The sequence below is a fragment of the Petaurus breviceps genome, unplaced genomic scaffold (genome assembly GCF_028583685.1).
Source record: "Petaurus breviceps papuanus isolate PSGF00001 unplaced genomic scaffold, PetGlider_PUasm1.0 185, whole genome shotgun sequence".
Lineage (NCBI taxonomy): Eukaryota > Metazoa > Chordata > Mammalia > Diprotodontia > Petauridae > Petaurus > Petaurus breviceps.
Window position 1 is genome coordinate 28,409,364 of NW_027185797.1, and position 7,478 is coordinate 28,416,841.

At 49.8% G+C, this 7,478-nt stretch overlaps 1 long non-coding RNA gene across 2 annotated transcripts; it reads right to left on the reverse strand.

Moving 5' to 3' along the window:
- On the reverse strand, window positions 1-4,776 carry LOC138161489 (uncharacterized). 2 transcript variants are annotated; one of them, XR_011168385.1, is made up of 4 exons: window positions 4,488-4,776; window positions 3,559-3,680; window positions 1,284-1,374; window positions 1-952 (listed from the first exon to the last, which is right to left on the reverse strand). It is a non-coding gene; the product is annotated as an uncharacterized lncRNA (long non-coding RNA). The 2 variants fall into 2 exon arrangements; XR_011168384.1 differs by lacking the exon at window positions 1-952 and having other exon boundaries at window positions 1,188-1,374.
- Window positions 4,777-7,478: the final 2,702 nt, after the last annotated feature.

The following is a 7,478-nucleotide window of genomic DNA, read 5'->3' on the forward strand; positions in this document are numbered from 1 at the left end:
AGGAAGCAAAAGCGGGAGCAGAGCAAGTCCCAGTTCAGGGAGGAGATGTGGCCGCTGCAGCTGATGCCCAGCTACTGCCCTTCCACTCAGGCCTGAAAGGTAGAGACTAGCTTTTTTCCTTAGAGAACCTGGCTGGCCAGGCTGGGACAGAACCCCGAACAGAGTCATGGGGGGTGGGGGGTGGAGGTGGGGAAAGAACCTCTAACCTGATAGGGAGAGTCCTCCCTCTGGTCTTTAGAAGTGCCTCCAGGCTAAGCCAGACAAAGTTGACCCCAGATGCATTCAGGAGATGGGTGCAGGGGAAACTGACCCTTTTCTTGATTAATAAATGCCAACAAAACCAGGTTGAAAGACAATCCCTTTGGAATAGTTATTCAACACAAAGCTTCTTGAACCAAAGGATGCAGAGAAGATGGGGACCTGAAGGAACTCAAGTAATATTCCTTGGAAGAATTGCCTATTTGATCTCTTCCCCGGCCCCCAACTTCTGACAGCAATGAGAGTAAAAATAATTCTCAAGGGGATTTTTAAAAAATGCTTCTTTCTTCTGGAGTCAATGTGGGGAACCTGGAAATATTAACCAGATTTTGCTCCCAAACGAACCAAGAGACTATATGCAGAGATAGAGGAGACAGGATTTGGGATTCTTAGGGTGTCCATCAGGTTATTGTTCATAGGATATTGGTGGCAGGAAAGATTTAGAATAATAATGGGTATCCACCCACCATTAAGGTGGCTATTCTTGTTGTTGATAAAGAACAAATGCCAAGTCAAGCCCGTCTGAGTAGCGATGGGGAAGGAGCCAAAGTCGGTGTGGCTGCTAGGATTGTGAGCAGAGGAATTGAGAGGGGGCCGGTGGCAGAGGGATGGGCACAAATTCTTCAGGTCACCTGGTGGTGATCATGGCTGCTTTATAGAATTTTTGCACTCTAACAACAGCAGCAGCTGAGCTCTGGAATAGAAGAAAGGAAACTATGGGTGGGCTTGTGTGGCCTCTCTTGGATTGAATATTGGGGAGTGGGCTTCCTCCAACACACCCACACATCCATATCCAGCAACTTCCATAGAAAACTGAGCTGCTCTCAATTACCCAGGGGAACTCCCTCCCCTTTTTTAAACCATATCTGCAGGTCCCAAATTTGAAAGACTAGGAACTTCTCACTCCCTTAAAAAGAGGTCATATATTTGTACATGTATTCATGTGTGTGCGAGTCCACTATATATACAGATACAGGCACTAAAAAATATTTTTTTTTCTCCGAGATTCCAGAAGTCTAAGATACCTTAGAAACTGACTTTAGCAGCCAATATCCTGAGGCCACTCATTCTAGATGTTTCTTCTCCCCACCCACGGTTGCCTGTGGAGTCTTGCACCTGTATGAGAAGACACAGAGAGAAATGAGTTAACGCGTTAGTTTTGTAGGGGCCATTGTTGTTTCTGGATTTGGTTGTTTTTCGTGTTTTTTTTTTAAGGAGCTTGAGGGAGGGAATGGAGGGGACAAAGCCGTCCAGACGAGCCAAAAGAGAAGACAAATCCTTGGTAGTTGGTATGGCCAAATTAATTTACAAGATTGGACCAAAAAAAAAAAAAAAGAAGAAAAGAAAAATAAAAAAGGAAAAGGGAAAAAAAGGAAGAGGAAAAAAAGAAAAAAGATTCCTTGATTATCAAAGAAATGGCCTTATTGAATCCCTCCCAGCCTCACTGTTCCAATCTCCCTCCAAGGTTGATTCAGTACCTCGACTTCAGCCACTTACACATACACACACACAGCAGAAAATGCACACAATCAGTAGGCTCCAGCTGAGTCCCAGGACCTCCATCCCCCACCCCCCCACCACCCCCAGCTGGATTAGAATCTGCAGCAGGTCCCTGGAATCGGAGGAAGACGAAGAGAAGGAGGGTGGCAAAGAGTAGCTTTGGGGAAGATTTAGATCCGGCTTTCCAAGGACAAGCTGAAGTGTAACTAAGGGTAATGACCGTCTGCATTGGTCTAGAATACAGCGGGAAATTGCCCAGCCCTAGTAGCTCCCCCTCCCCATTCTTTTGTGTCCAGTTCCTCTTAGTGGGGAGCCTTTGGAAAGCCGATCTTTCGAGTGGCCATCCTTCCTTGACCAACCGAGGAAAGGAACTTGGGAAGAAGACTGTGGCCCGAGGAAGGCAAAGCTCTGAGTGGGAGCTGCACGCATCCGTGTCAGCAGGACTGGGCTTGCAGAGAGGGAGGATGTGTGCCGGGGGTGGGGAGAATCTGACTGCGAAGGGGGATTGAAGAAATTAATGTCCCAGTTCCAAGAAGGCGGCCGAGCTGGGACCCAAGCGGATGTTTACATTGGGCTGAGAATTCATAAACTGGACATTTCCTTGCACCTAAAATGGGTCCGAAGGGGTGACTTCAGATTTCGAACAAGCCCTGACTTCTCTTGGGCCCAGATCCTGGAGGAGAAACTGCCTCGGTGTGTTGCTAGTGAGCAGGCCAGAGAAAGTCGAAAAGTGTCAGCCCTTGTGGAGGAGAATGGCCTCGCTTCGAGACATGTCCTGTCTCTCGTGAGGAAGGAAGGAAGGATGAAAGAAAGGAGGGGAGGAAGAATGGAAGGAATAAACGAAGGGGGAGAGAGAAGAAGGGAAGAAGAAAGGAAGAAAATATCTCCGAATGGGGTGGGAAAATAGATGCGATAAGACCCCAAATCAAAACCAGGTGTATATTTCAAAGCCAGAGACTAGTGTATGGACACTGGGGACTTCAGAGCAGCATAAAGTACATCTTTCCCCTTGGTCGCTCACCTCAGGAGCCCACCCACCATATAGCGGCGGCCAGGGGGTCCCTATCCTGAAAAGAGAAATCTGAGGCGAGCGGGCCAGACAAATCCAGCCAGCCAGCTCTGAATGAATTGCTAGCTCAAGTTTGGAGTGTGAGGACGAAACGGCGTCCCAGTTCTCCAACCACCTCCCAACCTTCCTCTAGCCCACTTCCCACCGGTGGCGGTGGCCCAGCTACAGAGAGGCCGGGGAAATTGGACAACAGCTGGAACGCCCTTCCCGGATCCTCCTCCAAGTCCAAGGCGAGGGTTTGGTTGGTTTTTCCGGCCAGCTCTGCTCGTTATTCTTTGCCTCATTTCCAAGTCTGCATTGGATCACTACTGTCCTGGGTGACTTGGACGTCTGCACATGTGGCCTCTTTTATTCCCCTTCCCTCTTTTCTGCAAAAATGGGTTTCGCCCCAAAATGCATCCAACAGAACCGCAGGAGTCAACCCTCCCAGAGGCGTAGGGACCTTCAAGATTTTACATAGCAGGCAGAAGGAATTGCGCTCTTTGCCTCTGCTCATCAGACGCACGAAAATCCAAACGTCCGGACGTCCAGGCTTTGTTTTCCTTCCTCAGGAAGAATTTTTTGGCATTTTTACACAAGACTCTTGAGAAATTCCATGCTGAACAATAAAATTAAATAAATCAGTGCGAGATAAGAGATCGGTTATTTTGACTATCATCCCCCTGTGCGAAAACGCAGCTTGCAGAGACCAGATCGCCCTCACAAGTGTCAGAGCTTCGGTTCTACCTTACCTGGGAATGCTTGGAGAACCTGAAAAAAGAGACCTGATGTGCCCATGTTCTTGGCTGCCGTTTGCAGGTCCGCTGGCCCTCTCCCGGAGCTGAGCCAGCCTTGTGCCCTTGGATTGGGCCTCCTGAAACAGTTTCAGACAGGCAAAACAGCAAAGTCAAAATCGGCTGCCACCGCTTTTCCTCTGGCAGCCTTGGCCTCCTCCCACCACCCTCCTCCACCTCTTCCCCAATAATGAATATTCTCCCCTGTTTGTAAAAAAAAAAAAAAATGACCAAAACAGCTAGCTCCCTCTCCACCCCAGTTATCTCCCACCCAGGCATTTCAAGAAGGCTGGGAGAGTAATGAGTTAGGTTTCATTTAACAGCAAATAAAGCTGTGGACAGGACTGCTCTGACTGCCCGGTTGTTCCCCCTTATCCCCTCACACACTGCCTCCTCTCTCCCAGCTTTTCCCACTAGCAGTCTCAAAAGGTTTGCCATAGGAAGTTGGCCTTTCCTCTTTCCTTGGGTTCCAAAGCTTTTTCTCGGGACAGTTCTGCTCTTGGGAGTTCATACATGTGCCATTCAGAGCAGTTTTCTCAGAAACCACTGTGCCCTACCCCCAACCTGTACCCAAAGTCACAGTCAGGCCCCCTACTTAGGCCAGCCACTCTAGCTGCACCATCACCACCACCCCAGCCTGTGCCTTAAGTCACAGCCAGACCCCCTACTCAGGCCAGTCACCCTGCCTGCACCTTCACCCTCTCCCCTCTCATTCTAAGCAGTGCAATCCCTGAAATAGCTTTTGTTTCCAGTACATATCCTTGGGGGGTAATGGGGATAAAGGTGAAAACCCGTCCCCCTTGCCCCTTGCCACGATGGGAAAAAAAAAAAAAAGATATGGAGCTGCAGAAGATAAACCTAAAGCAAATTGACACCCTCATACCAACCTTTTGGGTCATTCTTCCCTCTAAGGGGAGTGGGGTGCGGTTAATTAAAAAGGGACAGCCAGGAGTTGTGGGTAGGGTGGCGCATCCATCTCACTGCTGAGTACCGCGGGTTTGTCTGTTCTACCCCAAGCTGAAGTTGACTGCCAAAGGACCATAAAGCCGGAGGTCTGTCTAGAACAGTTTTCGGTTCTCCTAGACGCCCCGTGTTCAATTATGGCCTTAAAAGCCCTCATACAAGTGCAAGAATAGGTTTGCCATCGCCCAGGGGCGGGGCGAAGCCTGCGATGGTGGCGCCTTTGTTATCTCAAAGTCACTGAGATCCTTCAGACAGCCCTTTTGTTGAAGGGAGGGGGTGGGGGAGGGGGTGGGGGAGGGAAGAGGTTGTATTTTTAATATCGAAACCTCTACACAGGATAGAAAAAGGGAAAAACCCTAAATCTCCACAGAGGTACGATTTTCTTCTTTGCTTTTTTCCTCTCTTTCCTTTTTCTGGGAGTGAGTGAAGGAGAAGATACAGCCCGGAGAGCAGGCAGGAGGCAAGCCGGTACAACCTTGGAGTTGCCTCTGGAAATCCACGTTATGTCCTTGAAATGCAATCTCTTGCTATAGTTCTCAGTAGGTCGAGAACTTCCTTCTCCCTTCTCCTAAGCCCTGACCCTCCCCCACCCCACCCATTCATTTATCTACCTCTACCCAAGCAACTGGGGAGAGAAATGGCGATATGGGAATGATAGAATCATCCCCGAAATTTAGCCCGCCAACCTTAAGAATCGGAAAGTCTTGCCGAAGACCCTGATTAGAGTTCGTTAAATGACGGTGTCGGAGGGATGTGATTTGTGAGAAGTAATCCTTGTAAAAAAAGGGGGGGGGCATATAAACATAAATGCTAATAAATTAGTTTACTCCACTACAAAGTAATTACTGCGTATTATTGATATTTATGGCAGTTATTCAAATGGAATGGTAAGCCATCATTTGGCGAAAATACATAATGAGAATATTTCTTTCCCGGAGCAAACATGATTAGATTTGTTATTAAGTCAGTTATGGTCAGCTCAGCAATAAATAAATAAATCGATGTTGACATTTAAATACTGGAGATCTTTGAATTTAGGCTGCAAATCTCCTCCCTACTTCCCCCCACCCCCAGATATGTAGATACTTTTGACCTTTGGGAGTGGGAGACGTGGAATAGCAAAAGGTCAGCCTTTTTCATATTTCAGTTCCTTTTGGTACCTTAGCCCTGAAAGGGCCAGGAAAAGATGGATGGAAAGTAGGATCAATTCTTAAGCACCCCAGCTTTTGCAGCACCCTTTGTGGCTGGCAGCCACGGCCACTGATTTTCCTTTCCCTCTTCTACCCCCAAAGCTGGGCAATTGAATCTGGCAGATCTGCCAGAATTTTCCTCCAGTTCTTTATTTTTTCCCCCTTTCTCTAAAGCAAATAAGAGTTAGGTTGTCAGAATAGCCACAGGCGTCTCTCTGGGTCTCGGTCTCTCTCCGACTATTATCTGTCTCTGACTCTGTCTCTTCTCCTGTGTTTCTGTGTGTCTCTCTGGCTCTCCGTCGGTGTCTCTGTCTCTGTCTCTGGTTCATCTGCCTCCTTCCAAAGATGCTGTGTCTGGCTTTTTTCCTTGGTATTCCTCCTTCTGTGGGGTGTACACTGAGGCTTTCTAGTCCCTGGCTTTTCCAGCTGCCGCTGCCTATTCTTTTCTCTTTCAAGCGAAGAGAGGCAAAGCCTTCACTGAGGTTTCAAAGCCAGCTCCTCCTATTCTGTCCCTGGGAGCACCCATTCCCCCAGCACCCCTTGCCCAAGTCTGTCTGGGTCTGCCTGCTGTGGAGAAGCGGTGGTTGGGAAGTCACTGAGCATCCATCCAGTCTGCTCCTGGAAAGATTCTTGGAGGTCAATTCCCATTAACTAGACTGGTGGCAATTAAGCAAGACTGGAAGTGTTTGTGGAGCCCGGACTTGCTTCATGATCATTGGCTCCTCAAGCCATCAGTGCTAGGCATGGAGGAGAGCATGAAGCCTCCCTTTCCTTCCCAACCCGATCCAGGTCCAGATCCCTGCATCAGGGAGCTCCAAAGCTGGGGAGCGGGATAAGATGGGGGGGGGGGGAGTAGGAAGAGAGGAAGTGGGGTCGAAGAGCGAGAAAGATCCCGGGTGAGACGAACGCCCTGCATGACTGAACAGGTCAGGCAAAGCCCGGGTGAAAACCGCCTTGGGGGAATTGCTGAGGCTCCTAGTAAAGGGAGGGGAATTATTGGAGCGCCTCGGAAGTGACCGTGAATGCGAGCGTGTAATGGAGCCACCGTGCAAATTGGACAAGCCCCGAGCCCGGCACATTCACAGAGACGGAGGCTAGTCCTTGAAACGGATAGACCGGGGGAAGGGGGGTGGTGGGGGTGGCGGGTGGGAGATGGGGAGGGGGCTAGTCGGAAGCAGGAGACCTTAACGGGAGTTGGAAGGGGGAGTCAGTGGGAAGGGGGAGTCCAGGAAGCCAGGGTGAAGGAGAGAGCCCGAGGAGGAACCAGAGACAGAAAGCACAAGGCCCCCAACCCCAATTTCGATGCCTCCACAATATCACCTTGGCTGAGGCTAGCATGCACTCGCCAGGCTAAAGGGGGGAGGGGTGAAACAAACAGTCCAGGTCTGTAGTCTTGTAGGGGTGGGGGTGGACAGAGGCTCGAGACCCCCCTCCCCCGGGGAGCAAGGCAAGGTCTGTCACGCGTCCGGCGGTCCTTGGAGGGTGCCCCAGCGAATTTGAGTTACACTGGAGATTACTGAGCTTTCGGTGAGAATACCAAGTGCCGATCTGTTGCTTCCCTTGAGATGGCCACAAAGAAAGGAAAGGGGGGGGGGGGGGGGGGGAAAGGGGGGGAAAGGGCCCAGACTCGCAGCTTGTCAATTTCAACATTTGGTCACATGACCAGCACCTCCCTGCTAAGGATGGGGATAGATTTCCACGTCAGCCTACGTCTCCAAATTTCTA